Source organism: Balaenoptera musculus, chromosome 1 (assembly GCF_009873245.2).
Source record: "Balaenoptera musculus isolate JJ_BM4_2016_0621 chromosome 1, mBalMus1.pri.v3, whole genome shotgun sequence".
In the NCBI taxonomy this organism is placed as follows: domain Eukaryota; kingdom Metazoa; phylum Chordata; class Mammalia; order Artiodactyla; family Balaenopteridae; genus Balaenoptera; species Balaenoptera musculus.
In genome coordinates this window covers 144,813,823-144,832,090 of record NC_045785.1, presented here as the reverse complement: position 1 = coordinate 144,832,090, position 18,268 = coordinate 144,813,823, and the positions used below count along the sequence as shown (strand labels likewise).

Genomic DNA, 18,268 nt, shown 5'->3' with positions numbered 1-18,268 from the left:
CTTCTGTATGTAGAGTTCAGTCCACACTGGAGTCACAGAGACTTGGGCTGGCATCTGAGCACCACCATGACCAGCTCTGTAACTATGGGAAAGTTTCTTAACCCCTCTGACCTCAGTTTCTCTAACTCCACAGGATTGTACTGCCTTCCTCGGAGCATTTTGAAAATTAAATGAAAAACTATGTGTAAAGTGTCTAACCCAGTACTTGGGATATACAAGTAAATATATGCAACCCCTCCCCAATTCCTCCCTTAATGATTATGATTATTAAACATTCTGATGGTTACTAATTTCAAAGTCAGGCCAGTGGAGGAAAGCTGTCTTGAGTGAAAGTGACCTTCTACTAGGAAGGGGATCTGTGTGTGGGAGTGGGCATGTGTGTTCTCACATGCTCAGTCACAGATGCTGGCCACAGAATGCCAGACGTGGCCTTGAGCCCAGGGACGCAGCATCAAGCCCCTCACTCAGCTTTGTCCCGTGAAAAGGTCAGGATGATGGAAGGCTGTCATATTTAGATGATGGCTCGTAGGGAAGCCTCGATGGGTTAGTCACCTATGATATGACATCATATTGCCACTCAATATAGTAACAGCTGTTGGTTGCTTTGGGGGGCGGGGGGCAGGGTCAGCTTTTCTTGACCAACCATGCCTCAAGGATAAATTGGATGGGACCAGACAGGGAGACATGACAAGTGGAGAAATCCTCCCCTGAATAGGGTGTTCCACAGCTTCCTAAGGATTTTCGGCACCCACCTCAAAATGTGAGTCTTGACTTTTCTTTGTTTTGGGGGCTAAGCAGGGGAAATGCCATGGGAAAAAGGTATTTGGTCAGGAAGCCTCTAGCTGGAGGGATACCCAACACAGCCAGGGTCAGCCCCACCCTGGAGAGGAGTGGGAAAGTGAGTTCCGCGCACCATCCCATGATATCTATATGCCACCCAAAGAAGTGGTCCGAGGGTAGGGGATTAAAAGCCCTGGAATTAGGGTGCTGCAGAGTCTCTAGGTTGGATTAGGCATTTTACCCTCCCAGGTTACATAACTACACTGGGGCCACATCGGCAGCCCACTGAGGCAGTGATGTCTCAGCCTTTGAAATGGGCCTGGATGAAGCCATGGTTTGAGGGTACCACTGATCGGTGCCGTAGTTAATCGGGGGTACTGATCAGTCATGCCATAATGGAAAGCCACTGGATGTGGTTAACCCCTTCCTTCCAGTGAATTCTCCTCCTTGACGTCTCTGCCTCTTGCGCGGCCTTGTTCTTTGGGGACAGAATGCTTTGTATCAGCAGCGTAGATGCCTAGGTTAACTGCGGAGAGCGGACTCTTCCTGTGTCTAAACTGGAATAAGTCCAGAGTGAGGAAATAATGGGGCTGGAGAGAAAAAGCCCTGGACCAGGGGTCAGGAGACCCTGTTTGGCAGCGGCTTCTGTCACTTTCTGAGCCTGTGACCTTGGGTAAGTCACTGCCTCCCTGTAGATTTTGGTTACTCCTCTTGTCTGTAAAGGTATGTACTCTGGGGGGGGGGGGGTCCTTTAACCCTAGCTGGCATTCTCCAGTCCTCTAGGTGTGGATTCCCTGTTCTGTTGTTGGTGGAGTAGAAAGGGCCCCACTGTCTGAGTGTGTAGCTCTGCCACGCGCTGTGCGACCTTGCACAAGGACACCCCTTCTCTGAACCTCAGTTTCCCCACTTATAAAATAGGGGTTTTTAGTGGGAAGCAACCGCGTAGCACAGGGAGATCAGCTCTGTGCTTTGTGACCACCTAGAGGGGTGGGATAGGGAGGGTGGGAGGGAGGGAGATGCAAGAGGGAAGAGATATGGGAACATATGTATATGTATAACTGATTCACTTTGTTGTAAAGCAGAAACAAACACACCATTGTAAAGCAATTATACTCCAATAAAGATGTTAAAAAATAAAAATAGGGGTTTTTATGAGATATGGGTGAGATAATGAACCTGGAAGCCTCTTCGGGAGGCACCATGTAAATGTATTTAAATGATTTCCTGAGTTCCCAGGGGGAAGGCAGGCTGAGAAGGGGTCGGTTGGGGTTACTGGCAGGTTGCACTGTGACCGGGTCTGGGAGAAGGGGGAGGTGGCGGTGTGGTAATCCAGGCCCTGAAACCTCCAACCCTGTCCTACTCGGTTCCTCTTCGCGTCCCAGCAGCTCGGGGACGGAAAACAATTGAGAGGTCGTAAGCGATGCTGAGAACAGCCCAAGAGAGTGGCTGCAAACTCTTCTCTGAGGGGTCGCCCTGCTGGGATGGGCACAGCGCCAAAGCAAAGAGGCCGAGGGGACCCGGGCCAGGGTCTGGAATCCGCGTAAGAATGAGCCCCCTCCCATTTCCTATGGATGCCCCAGGGTCATAGTCCTGCGCCGCGCACCTCCTGGGCTGCCCGGCATCACGTCCTATGGGTGTGAAAACAGCTCCAAGGGGAGCCCTGGAAATAACATCACGGCTGTATATTCACCAGAGTGACCTGTCTCAACTCATCCCTGCGGGAAAATCACAGCTCTTCTAGAGAAACTCTCCAAATTCCTGTTTATTCTTCACGTAAACGGATTAACCTAGGGTTGGCGATTTTACTTCGACTCTCCCTTTCATGTTGCAGCGAAAATGAAATCGACGACTCCTTTGAAGCCGTTCTTTGAGCCATATTCATAATTTCTCTTCTCTCCCACCAAAAGGGCGTTTCTCTCTTTTTGAAATTTTTGTTTTTGAAGCCTCAGGCGCTGAGAGGCTGGGAGGAGGCGCGGCTGCCGTAGGAGCAGCGTGCTGTCCCCCTGCTGACTCATCTGACATTAACATAATTATGTTTCAGGAGTCAAAGTGATTTTCAAACTATGAGTAATGCGCGGTATTAGAGAGAATGTTTACAAGGCAGCGGGCATTTCAGCACACTGAGGGAACCAGCTGCTGCTAACAGCTGAAAGGAGTGAAGGAATAAGAAAATGCTCTCAGGAAAAGAACCTTTCTTTCTGGGTTCCTCTTCCTTGGAAAGGATTCAGATTTCTTGAAAGGCAGGTGAACTCAGAGTTCCCTGAGAAAGGATCCAGAGCTAGCATTTTTTTATCTGAATACCCGGATGTCTGATCATTTTATATGAAAGCAAACTTTTTCATAGTCTTAGTTTTTATACACCCAACTCTAGAGAAAGATGGATTTAAAGATTTCAGCAAATTTATTTCTTAAAGCCGATTTATTGCCAGTATTAATCATCATAATAATAATCGTCTAAAGTTGTGTGAAGAAATGGGCTACTTCTTCTAAGACAGGCATGGGGATACAAATCATTTCCTGAATTTTAAAGATGGGGAGCAAAAGCCCATGGTGGGTGGTGAATACCTTCTTAAAGCTCCGTTGTCTAATTAGTAAGAGAAAAGTTTGAGAGCCATTGAATACCGTTAGCCAACTTTTAGACCTCAGGAGAGAAAAGCTGAGCTCCATTCCTGTTCCAAAGCTGTGTCTGTCCCTTGCCTCTGTTTCCTGGTCTCATAATGGGAATATTAATAACACTTGTTTTGCCTGCCTGAGAGGATGAGCCTTGAGCTCTGGGAGGGTAGGAACAGTATCTGCCCACCCCTGTACCCCCAGTGTCTAACCTGGAGCTTGTGTATAGTAAGTGCTCAGTAACTATCTGCAGAATTAATAAATGAGACAAAAGCTTTGGACATCAGAACTCTGTTCTTCTGTTTATTTGGTCTTCTTGGCTTTATCTTCTTGCCTTTAGTTCCTTCTGCCCAGGGCTGGGGGGCTCAGCAAGTGGGGCCATGCTTAGAGACTCATCTACTGAGGCACCAGCACGAATAAGGAAAAATAACTGCTCACATCCTTGGGACTAACTGCTAAAATCAGATGGAAGTAGAACGCTCAAGTCAGAAACTCCTTTAAAAAAGGCTCACTCAAAAACATGGCAGTAAATTTAACTTGTTTATATGTTGGAGGTACATCAGGAGAACTGTCAGGCTTAATTTCACCTGCTGAACCTTGAACTGAAATCATCACTGCAGGTGTAATAACAATAAAGTCAACCTAGTTTGGGACATTGTGATGGCAGGTTAAAGATAAGTAGTTGGACTGGATAAACCCTTGAAAGATAAAAGTTCCACTCAGATACATGCTGAAAGCTACAAAAGAAAAGGAGAAATCAGGAAAGGTTAATCCTGCTTTTTTTTTTTTTTTAATTAACTAATTAGTTAATTTATGGCTGTGTTGGGTCTTCGTTTCTGTGCTAGGGCTTTTCTCTAGTTGTGGCGAGCGGGGGCCGCTCTTCATCGCGGTGCGCGGGCCTCTCACTATCGCGGCCTCTCTTGTTGCGGAGCACAGGCTCCAGACGTGCAGGCTCAGTAGTTGTGGCTCACGGGTCTAGTTGTTCCGCGGCATGTGGGATCTTCCCAGACCAGAGCTCGAACCCGTGTCCCCTGCACTGGCAGGCAGACTCTCAACCACTGCGCCACCAGGGAAGCCCCCTGCTATTTTTTTTTAATGGGAAAAACACTCACTTGATTTTACATGCGAGAACAGATTTCCAAATTCTGATAAGGACTTGAAGATAGCTCTGTTCTCTTGTTCTTTCCGTTCCTGCTTCAGATTCTAGATCGTTTGTCTCCTTCTTTTCCCTCTTCCCTCCATCCCTAAGTTAACTCCTTCCTTCTGTTCTGGTTCCCAGGTTGCTTCCCCCCCCCCCAGGCATTCCTTCTCATCTCATAAACTGTCTAACGGTTTCTAAACAACTGTCATTCTCATGGTGAATGGTCAATACTGTAAGGGTTTTTTTTTTTTTCTAATGTAAAAAGAACATGTATTAAACTAATTATAAATAAATTGTTTGCAAATAAATTGTTAATTATTTTTAAGCTACCAAGCTTGATCACACACAGAAATATTTCTGTTCACTTAGGAATGTCTTTGATGAAGCAGTAAAAATTAATTTTATCAAATCTCATCCCTTGACTACACTACCTTTGAATGTTCTACATTTGCATCATGGAAAAAAAGGGGGTGGCCCCCAGGGAGAGACACACGCTAAGAATCCTAACCTGCCCTCAACTGAGAAGCCCAGATATGTTTTTGGTGGACTATCTGGATTGACTGATCTCTCCTCTCCCCACCCATTGAAATAATATTGTTAGGCTTACTTCAAACAGTAAATATAAACCAATACATTCATGTCTAATCAATCCAAAATGGTTGTAAAAGAGAGTCAGGATATGTGGTCCTATACCTAACATATGAAGATGATGCCAGGAAAAAAAACATGTGGGCTCCCAGTGGCTGTCATTTGGTGCTTCTGCCCTAGACATGCTCTCCAGTGGGGTAAATCCAGGCTGGGAGCGCTTCTAAGGTTCTGAACTTCCATTGCTCTTTCTATCAGAGCTGCAAGTCCAGGACAGTCTTGATTTCACATGCTCTACTCCACTTTTCCTGTACACTAATGCTTGCCAGGCTAGGAACCCTAATTTGGGTTTGGATGACACAGTCACTGTTCGTTAAGGCATCTCAAGTAAAAAGGCTCTTCACTTTTTTTTTTTTAATTAATTAATTATTTATTTATTTATTTATTTATTTATTTATGGCTGTGCTGGGTCTTCGTTTCTGTGCGAGGGCTTTCTCTAGTTGCGGCAAGTGGGGGCCACTCTTCATCACGGTGTGCGGGCCTCTCACTATCGCGGCCTCTCTTGTTGCGGAGCACAGGCTCCAGACGCGCAGGCTCAGTAATTGTGGGTCATGGGCCTAGTTGGTCCACAGCATGTGGGATCTTCCCAGACCAGGGCTCGAACCCGTGTCCCCTGCATTGGCAGGCAGACTCTCAACCACTGCACCACCAGGGAAGCCCAAGGCTCTTCACTTTTGATCTTGATTTATTTTATAAATATTTGTAAATAATTTAATATTCATGTAATAGTGTTATTAAGTTAGTAGCAGGTTGCTGAACATTTGAGATCCAAATGTTTAATGTATATTCTAAAATAAACTTCAGCTGTTTAGACCCCTCATAGAATAAACTCATTCTAATTTTTCCCCATATTCCCCCTTTATATCTTTTCCCCTTCCTTCCCTCTATTTTTCTCTCTCTCCATTTTTCCTTCCCTCCCTTCCTTCTTTCCTCTTTCTTGTGTTTTGTTTGTTCCTTTTCATAGATATCTTTCTTAAAAAATATATCTAGAAGAAGATAAGAAAAACTAACTAAGGCACCTAGGACTGGATAGGGACTTTTCATCATATGCATTTTTTGACTGTTTCAGTTTCTAACATATACACATATACTTTTTCCCAATTTAAAAAAAATGGTCAACCAAAACAGTGTTTTATACTCTTTCTCTTTTCATTTTTTAAAATGTTTTTTTCCCTCAATTCTGATACCAGCCTATTTCTTCTTCCCAGAACAGCTTCCAAAGGGAAATGGGGAAGAAGAGAAGGGAGGAGGTTGACAGGAGCTAAATGCCTGTGTGTCCACAGCACAGATATTAAGGGAATGGGTTAGCCTAACAGGATCAAGGAAGTTTGGGCCTCTTTTCTTTTTTTTTAAACTCAAGATGTTTACAATATGTTTAAACATATTTCCACATCATTAAGTATTTTACAACATCATTTTAAATAGTTGTACAGGAGTGCTGAGTTAATTTATTATCTTTGTACTGTAATTTATTTAATTAGTACTCTATATTAAACATTTGGGTAATATCAGGTTTGTCAATATTACAAATGGTGCTGTAATAAATTAAATTTATTAAATAAATATTCTTGTAGCTAAATCTTTGTGCATAACCATTCTTATTCACTTTAAATATCTCTTTTCAAAGGAGAAGAAATATATTTCTCAAAGGAAAATAAATCAAAGAGTATACAACTTCTAGGGCCTTTGATATATATATATTGCTCTTGATATAATTTTAATTTTAATCTTAATTTCTGTAAACATGAAATTTCCACCTGTTTGTTAGGTTTTATTTCCTATTTATAAACTTTCTGTTAAGAGCCTTTGCCCACATATTTGTTGGTATCTTAATATTTGCAATGATTTAGAATGTTTTATGCATGTAACAAATATATAGACAAAACCCTCCTTTTCTAATATTAAAAAAAAAAATCATCCTCTGGCTTGATATTTGTATTTTAATGTTGGCTATATTTATATATTTTTTGACACACAAAGGTTTTTAGTTTTAAAGTAATCAAATCTATCAATATTTTCTTTTCTGAAGAATGACCCTTTCCACATAGAACTTTGAAAATTGTTTCGTATTTCCTTTTTCAAAGGTAAAGTTTACGTATATTACATATTTACAGTGAAATGCACAAATCTTAAGTGGATGGTTCAGTGAGTCTTGACAAATGACAGAGGCATAAACCTACCAAGATTTAGAAATTCAAAGGGTACGGGGTTTTTTTGAGCTGATGGTTGCATATATTGATGAATATATATTAATCATTAATATTAACATATTAACATAATATTAATCATGGACTGTACACTTTAAGTGGGTGAATAGTATGGCATGCGAATTATATCTAAATAAAGCTATTAAAGTATATATAGAGAGAGAAATTAGCATCATGCCAGAAAGTTCCCCAGGGTCCTTTCCCAATAAATCCTCACTCCCACTCTACACCAGAGGCAACCACAGTGTTTAGTTTCTTCATCGTCAATTAGTTTTGCCTGTTTTAGAAGTTTATATAAATGGAATCATACAGCATGAACTCTTTGGTGTAAAGTTTCTTTCACTCAACATAATATTTAAAAAATTCATCTGTGTTGGTGTGTTTCAAGTTTCTTTTGGTTGTCAAGAGTAATATTTCATTATGTGCCTATATTACAGTTTGTTTATCAATCCTCTATTTATGGACATCTGGACTATTTCCAGTTTGGGGCCATTATGAGCATTCTTGTACATGTACTTTTATGGACATACGCTTTCCGTTCCTTCCGGCAAATACCTAGAGGTGGAATTGCTGAGTCATAGTGTGGACATATGCTTTCATTTCTTTGGGGGAAATACCTAGGAGTGGAATTGCTGAGTCATAGAATACACATATATTTAGTTTTATAAGAAACTGACAGACTTTTTTCCAAAGTGGTTGTATCATTTTTTACTCCCACCAACAATGCAAGAGAGTTTAAGTTGCTCTGTATTCTCACCAACTTTTTTTTTAAAATACATTTATTTATTTATTTATTTTTGGCTGCACTGGGTCTTCATTGCTGCGCGCGGGCTTTCTCTAGCTGTGGTGAGTTGCTCCGCGGCATGTGGGATCTTCCCAGAGCAGGGCTCGAACCTGTGTCCCCTGGATTGGCAGGTGCATTCTTTCTTTCTTTCTTTCTTTCTTTCTTTATTTTTGGCTGTGTTAGGTCTTCGTTTCTGTGAGAGGGCTTTCTCTAGTTGTGGCAAGTGGGGGCCACTCTTCATCACAGTGCGCGGGCCTCTCATTATCGCGGCCTCTCTTGCTGCGGAGCACAGGCTCCAGACGCGCAGACTCAGTAATTGTGGCTCACGGGTCTAGTTGTTCCGCGGCATGTGGGATCTTCCCAGACCAGAGCTCGAACCCATGTCCCCTGCATTGGCAGGCAGACTCTCAACCACTGCGCCACCAGGGAAGCCCGGCAGGTGCATTCTTAACCACTGCGCCACCAGGGAAGTCCCTGTGTTCTCGTCAACTTTTGATGTCAATCTTTTTTATTTTAGTCTGTCTGTTGGGTGTGCAGTGGTAGCTTATTATAGTTTTAATTTACATTTCCTTGATGACTAAAATTACTGAACATTTTTTCATGTGCTTCTAGTCTTTTTAATAGTTTTGTATTTATATCTAATTACACCTATTAATCCATCTAAAGTTATTTTTATTATAATTTGAGGTAAGTCTCTAAATTTATTTTTTCTAAATAACCAATTAACCCAGTATAGTTTATTAAGTAATAATTTTTTTCCCTACTGATTTGTGATGCTTTCCTTATCATAGACTAAGTTCTTGTGTATAATATTGTTTCAGAATATCTATTCTGTGCAATTGATTTGAACATTTATACATATGTTCTTGTGTCAGTTCCACACAGTTTTATTGATACTTGCTTCTTAAAATTGTTTAATACCTGGCAGGGCCACTGTCCCATCATTCCTTTTCATGTTCAACATTTTCTTTGCTGTTTATACCTAATTATTCTTTCAGTAAACATTAGAATGATAATGTCAAATTCTAAAAGAATCTTATTGAGATTTTTGTTGAAAGTATATTGAGATACAAACTAATTTGAAAAATACTGACACTGTTGCCACAGAACAATATTCAAATTTTCTTCTGTATTTGTCAGTAACATTCTGTAGTTTTTGTTACATGGATCCTTCACATTCTCATTAAAGCTATTCCAAGGCATTTAATAGAGGTTTTCCGTGTCATCACTGTTAATTTTTACTATTGTAGTTTGATTTTTTTTATTATACTTTCTAACTAGATAGCATTTCAATACAGAAAAGCTACTGACTTTTGTGTCTCTTTTGTATATTTAGCAGTTTTCTGCCAGTATGTATACTGTTTAATTGGTCAGAACTTTCAGTTAAAAATCGAATAAAATTGGCAATAAACTGTATCCCTGCTTTGTTCCTGATTTTAATAATATTGCCTTAGTATTTCATTCTCACAGGTGGTTTTGACTGGTTGAAATAAATATTTTGTTAATGTTAAGAAGGAGTTCTTAAATTTATGATCATTTTTTAATAAGGACTAGCTCATTGGATCTCATTTGGATTGAGAGAGAATCTCATTTGGATTTTCTTTTTAAACTGGTGGATGTGATATTATTATACTATTGGATTTTTTCAAATATTAAGATGTAAAACCTTTTCATTCTAAGTTAAATCCTTTTGGGGATATTCTTTTGATACTCTGTTGTCTGTTTGGATTTCTTCTCTATGTTCATAATTTAGATAGGTTTATTATTTTCTTTTTTTGAGCTGTCTTTTTCAGGTTTTGACATCAGGGTTATCTCTGTGAAGTAAATTAGATAGACTTTCAAAGTTTTTCAATGTTTTGAAGTAATTATTGAAGCATAGTAATTATGTATTCATTAAGAGTTGAAAGATTTTCCCTATAGAGTTTTCTAGGCCTAGGCATTTTTTCTCTGGAGGGATTTCTTTTGCTCTTTTCTTCCCTTAGTTTCTTCAGCTGTGATTACTGTATTTAGGTTTAATACTTCTAATTTTTGTAATGTGTGTATTTCCAGAAGATCATTTCATCTATGTTTTCAAACTTATAACTTACGATTTTGCTAAGTGTTCTCTTATTTTAAACTATATCCTCCTCATCTGATGTTGAATCCCTTTTTTATATTTCTAATTTTATTATTCACAGGTTTTTTTTCTTCTTTACTTTCTCTAAAGTTTGTCTATTTTATTGTTTTTTTAAATAAGCTCTTGAATTAATTTTATAAACTTTCCTATATTCTAATTCATTTAGTTTTGGTTTTGCCTTTATTCTTTTTCTTTCTCTTGATTTTTAAGGGATTTTATTGTTGTTATAAATCCTTGGGTTGAAGACTTTCATTTTTCCTTTCCTTGAAAATAATGAAAACATGAAGACTGTAATTTCCCCTTTCAGTATACTTTAATAACATTTCATAACTTTTAATATGGGATGTTCTCATATTAGTAATCTTCTAACTGCCATGTTCTTATACTTTAATTGTTATTTTGTTTTAATTTCTGTTTATTAATAGTGTTATTGCCCTGTGATGAAAGAATTAAGCTTGTGTAATTACTGCGTCTTAAATTATCTCCTATTTATGGTTATATGCATTGCAAATACCTTCTCCTGTTGTGTAATATCTTTCCATTTTGTTTACATGTCTTTTTACTTGTGCATAAGCTTTTGTCTTAATGTAATTAAATATATACCCCTTATTTGGTTGTTTGTATGTTTGTATATTAAATAAGAAATCTTTCCCTACTTGGTGATGATAAATGTACTTTCCTATATTTTCTTCTCAAAGTTGCAAGCTTGCTTTCACATGTAGGTCTTTAGTCTTTATGGCTGGGTGAGTAGGAGTCTGATTTCTCTTTCTTCCCACATGGATAACCAGTTGTCTAAGTCCTACCACTTCCCCCCATTGCATTGTGATGCTACCTTCGTTGTACAGAGTTTCTTCATGTGTATAGGCTATTTCTGGGATTTTGTTCTGTTCCATTCATCTATATATCTGTCCCCTAGGTCAATACCAGCATGGTCTTTAAAAATATGTAAATATCTAAGAAGACAAGTCTCCCTACCCTCTTCTTCTTCAAAATTATCTTGACTCTTTTTGTCCCTTTCACATGAATTTCAGAATTATTAAGAATCACACACAAATAAACACACATTTTGAGGATTTTTAAAATTAAAATTGCAGTAAGCCCATAGATCTATATGGAGAAAATTGACATTTTCATGTTATTGAATACTCTAAACAGTGGACATGATATTTCTCTAAATTTATTTTGGTCTTTCTTTATATTGTTCAATAATAGTTTTATAGTTTTCTTCATAGAGGTCTTATACTCATTTTAATAAATTTAATGCTAGGTGCCACATAATTTCTACTACGGTGAATAGAATTCTTTTTTTTTCCTATTATATTTTCGAATTAGTGGCTACTACTAGGAGTGCTATTGATTTTTGTGTGATTTTTTAATCTAGCATCCTAGCTGAACGCTTTTTAATGCTAAGAGTTTCTCTGTGAATTTTTTTGAATTCTTTATGTAGACAGTCACATTTTCTGCAAACAAGAACAGTTTTCTTTCTCTTTCCAGTCCCTGTCTCTCTCCTTTCTTTGCTATTGCAAAGAAGATCGGTCAAGACCCTCAGCACTATGCTAAATACAGACTTATAACTGGTATCCTTATGTTATTCCTGACTTTAATGGAAATGCCTCTAAAATATAACCAGTTGGTATAATATTTGTTTGTAGAATTTTGGTATATGGCCTTTGTCAGGTAAAGAAAGTTGCCCTCTATACCTAGTTTGCAAAGATTTTTCTTTAACCATGAATAAATTCTGCATTCCATGGATGGTCTTTTCTGCATTTATCAAAACGACACTAAAATTTTTTTTTTAAAAGGAGAAACTTTTTTTCTCTTTTAGTCTTTAGTAGGTTTTCTAATTTCGAATTATACTTTCAATTTGAGATTAAGTCCTATTTGGTCATGATGTTTTCCTTAAGATTTTGTATTTACATGAAAAGTGAGATTAAATTATAATTTTCTTTACTTGTATTTGTCTGACTTCAGTATCTCAAAAAATAAGTTAGATAATCCTCTTCTTTTTTTCCCTCATTCTGTGGAACAGTTTATTTTTTTGTTTCTAAACAGTGTTTATCTATTTTTTGAAGATCTGGTAAAACCATTTGGGCCTTGTGTCTTTGGAAGAAGGAAACCTTTTGATTAACAGTTTAATTTCTTTAATGGTTAAGGCTTTATTCTGATTTCATCTGAATAAATTACCAAAATTTTATTTTTTCTTAAAAAATAAATTATCCATTTCTTCCACATTTCCATATTTATTGCCATGAAGTTTTTAATAGCATTCTTTTATTTATATTTACATCTCCATTGAATCTATTTCTAACCACTTTTTATTCCAATTTTCTGTTTGTGGGGTTTTGTTGTTGTTGCTGTTTCTGTTTTCTTGATAAATTTTGCTCAGGGTTTCTCTATTTCTGTAAGTTGTTTCAAAAAATCAACTTTGGGTTTTATTCATCTTCCCTAAATACTATATCTTTAATTTTTTTCTCTTATGTTTATTATTTTCTTATTTCTAGTTTATATTTTTCTACTGTTGCTAGTTTCTTAAGTCAATCGCTTTATTTATTTATTGAATATATTTTTAAGGTATTTAGTATCCTTATTTATTTATTGAATATATTTTTAAGGTATTTAGTATCCATTGTTCTCTTGACCACAACAAAGGCTTCAGCACTTTTTGGTTACCTGTTGAACCCTGCTTCCTATCAGGTTATTTTTGTTTCAGAGTTGTACTTTCACTCTTTTTAAATATTTTTTTTTATGTTTTTGTTTTTGTTTTTGTTTTTACAATCAATAGTTAGCTATATTTGCTAAAATATAATTTAGTAGTTCTTTTAGTGATAGTCTATGACTGGTAAATTCTTGGTCTTGGCATGTCTGAAATGTCTTTGTCAGGGTATTGAATTCTGGACTGACAGTTACTTTCCCTCTGCACTTTGAACATATTATCCTCACTGTCTTCTAGAATCTACTGTTGTCATGAGAAGGCTGCCATCAAACTAATTTTCATTCCTTTGTAGGGAATCCATCTTTTATCTCTGTTAACTTTGGATTATCTTTCTCCTTAATGTTCTGCAATTTTGCTACCATCTGTTTAGGTATGGATTTATTCTTATTTCCATGCTTGGTACCCAAATGTACCTTTGATTTGAAGTCTTCAATTCTGAAAACGTCTTAGCAATGATCTCTTTAAATATTGCTTGACTGTCCTTCCCTCCTTTCTCTTCCTTCAGAATTCCCCTTAGATAATGGTCAGTCGGTGCCTCTAAATCAATCCTCCACATCTCTGAATACTTTCTCTTCTCTGCCTGGACTCTGGGCATGTTCCTAGCACCCCTTTCCACCTCACTACTGTGCTCTTCAGCTTTATTCACACCCGAAATTTTCTCATTCAGGGCATCTTAAATTTCAGTGATTGTATTATTCATTTCTGAGATTTCTAGTTGACTCTTTAAGAAAAAATAACAGGGACTTCCCTGGTGGTCCAGTGGCTAAGACTCCATGCTCCCAATGCAGGGGGCCCAGGTTCGATCCCTGGTCAGGGAACTAGATCTCACATGGCACAACTAAAAGATCCTGCATGCTGCAACTAAAGAGCCTGCATATTGCAATGAAGATCCTGTGTGCCGCAACTAAGACCCAACGCAGCCAAATAAATAAATATTTAAAAAAATAATAAACCTGGTATTGTTTTCACCTAGTTTGTTTTATAATTTCTAATATTTTTTTATCCCTCTCTCTTGACACCTTAGATGTACTTATTCTAAAGTCTTTGTTAGGCTGATCTATAAAATTAGTTTCACCGTGGAGTAAAATCTTGTCCTGATTATCAACTTTGCTGGCCGTCTTTCTAAGCATTAGATTTCTCCGTGTATTTTGGAATTTGGTTTGCAGGCTCATTTCAGATGGAAATCATGTTTGTTTTGTTGTTGTTTTCTTTCTCTCTCTTCCTCACTCATACCTCCCTTTTCTTCCACTAGTGTATTGTAGTTGTCCCACCTAGCCCTCCAGCTCCCCAACCCCAAACCAGAGTTTCTGGTGGCATTTCAGGGTTGCTGCCACATGGTGATGATAGGGACACAGCAGATACAATCACTGACTCACTCCCTATCAGCAGGCTGTGTCTGCATCCTCCTATACCCCTAGGCCTGCAACTTCTAGCAATTAAAGTCCAGGCAACTCTCTGCAACCTCAGCCTCTCTTCCCAAGCCTGGGAAACTCAATTCCATGTACCTCCCCATCATAAAATCATAAGCTCCATTAGGAGAGGGACTGTATGTATTTTGATCACCACTATATACCGAGTGTGTAAGATAATGCCAACATATAGTAAGCTGTATGAATGAATGGTGACTAATATGTCGCAAACATGATTAAACCTTTGGAGTTGAATCTGGAGCTTTGTTTACTCCCACTCCCGCTGGAGCATGGTCATCTAATTCAGAGGATAACTTGTATCTATAGAAGAGAAGGACCACTGGTGTAAGAGTTAAAAGATCTTGGTTTCAGTTTGGCTCTGCTCCTTGCCTAGCTAAATTACCCAATCATCTTAAACCCAGAGTTCCGCTTCTATAAAATAAACATCCATGGTTGGATGGCAACGCTCTACCCAGATGGTGTCTTGCTATACCAGCCTAGATTCCAGAGTGAGAATAACAGAGCAAATCCCCAGCCTATGGATATGTAGTGTGAATGAGAAACAAAGTCATTGTTTTTAAGGCATTGAGATTTTTAGAGTTGCTTGTTACCTAAGTAACCTTGGCTATCCTGATGATACAATTACTTACCTGTATCCCTCCTCTCCACAGATTTTGAGATCTGTTGAGGGGAGGATCCTCTTCTTTGCACTACTGTTTCCCAATTTCCAGTTTAGTATGTAAATATGATAATTGTATTTTATTTTCACTACTAAGGACAAATACATTAAAAGCCAGTAATTATCCCACATTTGCAGTCTTCCACTTTTCTGAGAAAACTGTGACATTTGTCTAGAATCCTCAGAACTATAATACTATTTTTAGAAGTGTCATGGTGCTCTTTCTGGAGATGGGAAGACAAAAGTTTTGACCTGAACATAATTTAATTTTTGCATAATGACATGCAACATTATCGTAAGCCTCAGTGACTCAGTGATGGCAGCAGGGGCCGACACAATGTGTGGGTCTACTGGCCCCGACAGGAAATGCCCTCTGACTGTGATACTCTTTGAGTTCTTGGTCTCGGGTTTCCGTGGGGCTTCTGCTCTTACTCATGATGCTGGTGGCGTGCGGCCTCGAGTGGAAAGCCCAGCCACCTTCCTAGTTTGCTTCCCACTGTTCCCTCGAGGTGGAAAACATGAAAAACAAGAACGCAGAAAGACAATGACTACAAAATTCAGTTTTGAGTAGATATCTACAAAAAGTTCAGCAGTGCCCTGAGAAAAAGTGCATAAAGGCCATGGCATCTCTTCTGGGCATCGTGGAGGTTTGTTTTGTTGCTGTTGTTATTGTTGCTGTTTTTTGGTTCATTACTTTTAAAAGGCAAAAAATACTGTGATTCCATAGATGTGTGTCCTGCTATAAATATTAAACTTTATGGTATAATTATTAATGACTTAAGGGAAATAAACAGCGTAAACAAAATATGACCTATGCTATGAAAATACAAACCATAAGAATTAAAGCATAAAACAATTAGTATCCTGAGGAATACTTAATACATGGATGTGGACTCTCTTACACATATATACAATGAAAGCTTGGCAGTGTTTTAATATTTGAAGTTGCTAGATGCATGGCCTCTAGATAAGGAATATATTGTGGTTACATATTCCTAAGGCAATACAGTTTTATTATTTTCAAGAACATAGACATTAGAACTCAGCTAATAGAATGTTATATAGAGTCATCTTTTAATGGAGCAATTTATAAAAAGCACAGTGATTTCTGAGTAAAAGAGAGCTTCTAAAACGTGTGTGAGGAGCCAGAAAACAATGTTTTCCTAGGCTGGTGAAACATCTCTCTTCCCCCCACCTATAGGGCTTCCCGATTTAGCAAATAAAAATACATGATGCCCAAGTAAATGAGAATTTGAGATAAAAATGAAGAATTTTTAGTATAAGTATATCCCACATATTGCATGGGACATACTTATACTAAAATCTATTTGTTGTTTGTCTGAAATAAAATTAACCTGGGCATCTTGTACTTTATCTGGCAGCCCTTACCCACCTCACCTCACTTTTTTTTAACCCTCATTTTGCACCATCTCTGGGAAAGAAGCTGGCTGGCTTCTGCCCTAAACTCCACAAATTCTGTATTAGCGAGCTTGCAATAATGCGTTTTCAATTACACGTTGTGAGGCTTATTAAGAGACGAGGATCACCAACCAATGGATCTCAAACCCACTGCACCCTTGTAAAGCAGTGCGACCTCTAGAAATTCTCCAAGGGGAGGGCTCTGTGGGCTGGCCCCATAAGGCCCTATTTTAGTCACAGTCAGCGCTGGAGAAAAGACACACTGGTCATGAGATTCACCTTGGACCATGTCACGAGAGAGTCAAAACTAAATGCCTGGGGCTTCCCTAGTGGCTCAGTGGTTAAGAATCCGCCTGCCAATGCAGGGGACACGGGTTTGAGCCCTGGTCTGGGAAGATCCCACATGCCACGGAGCAACTAAGCCCGTGTGCCACAACTATTGAGCCTGTGCTCTAGAGCCTGCAAGCCACAACTACTGAGCCCGCGTGCCACAACTACTGAGCCCACGCGCCTAGAGCCCGAGCTCTGCAACAAGAGAAGCCACCGCAGTGAGAAGCCCGTGCACCGCAGCGAAGAGTAGCCCCCGCTTGCCGCAACTAGAGAAAGCCCGCACACAGCAATGAAGACCCAACACAGCCAAAAATAAAATAAATTAAAAAAAGAAAAACTTTATGAACAAAACAAAACTAAACTAAATGCTGAAAGAAAGCTTGGGAGGAAAGATCTGTCTCCTGAGCCGAGGACTCTGGAAGCATCCTTCTGAAACATGCCCACATTTTTTTAGCAGTCAGAACCCCTGACAGCTCTCCCTGCACAGAGATTGAGCAGCAATTTTTTTTAACCCAAAAAAGAGACTGAGTGATTTCAGGGAGGTATTCAGGCGCTGCCACAAGACCCAAACTGAGGAGGGACAGGAGACACCAACTTTACCAAGCTCGTGATATAAATACACTGATTTATTTACTCCTCATTCCTGCGTGCCGTGGTATGGCCCCACTTTGCAAACCAGGAAACAGAGGCTCAGAGAAGTTCAGCCCCTTGCTCAGAGTCACATAGCTCCTAGCAGAGCTTGGATTCAAATTCGGGTCTCTGGGGCCGCAGAAGGCCAAGCCCTATTTCCATGCCACCAGTTTTCCTCCTTGGGAGGAGGGATGGCTAAAGAATGCCAAGCTTGTGGACTGTTCTAGAAGAGATCATAGGATGTCATGGAGCAGGTTTATTTCTAACCAACTTCTGAGAGAAGAGGAAAGGTCGTGAAGTATAACAAAATGAAAACGGGCTTCAAAGCTGGACACACCTGGGTTCAAATCCTGCCTCTACCACCTTTTAGCTGTGTGATTTTGTTATCTAGTTTCTCTTCATCAGTCAGGATCCCAGCAGGAAAATGATGGCAGAGACAAAGGGGTTTAACTGAGGAGAGTTTAATAGAGGGAATTTTAACTGAGGCTTTGGCAGCATTAAGGCAACCAACAGGGGAGGATGAAATACAGAGAGACCGTTATAGCAGGAAGCCATTACCACCCCAGGCCTGAAGGGGAAGAGGAGGGAATATTTTACTGTTGAAAGCTGGAACCATAAAACAGGGCCCGCCTAAAAGGAGCTGTGGACCTGGAGGACGCAGCCACTGTCGGAGCCATACCTGGAACAGAGGTCCTAACCTTGGCCTCTCCTTCCCTGGCCAGGAGCCCAGGTTGTCTGTCTGTAGAGGTCAGCCTCCCAGGGCCCAGAGCAGGGCGGACATGGATGGAAGGGGCGGGGCTGGGGC

The 18,268-nt window shown here is 39.3% G+C and overlaps 1 protein-coding gene across 1 annotated transcript in view; it reads left to right on the top strand.

Annotated features, from left to right (window-relative positions):
• Positions 1 to 683: 683 nt before the first annotated feature.
• Positions 684 to 18,268, top strand: part of ATF3 (activating transcription factor 3) — a 55,358-nt gene continuing 37,773 nt past the window's right edge. The window contains exon 1 of the mRNA XM_036855860.1: positions 684 to 760. The gene's annotated coding sequence lies outside the window, so the exon portion shown is untranslated. The remainder of the gene's footprint in view (positions 761 to 18,268) is intronic.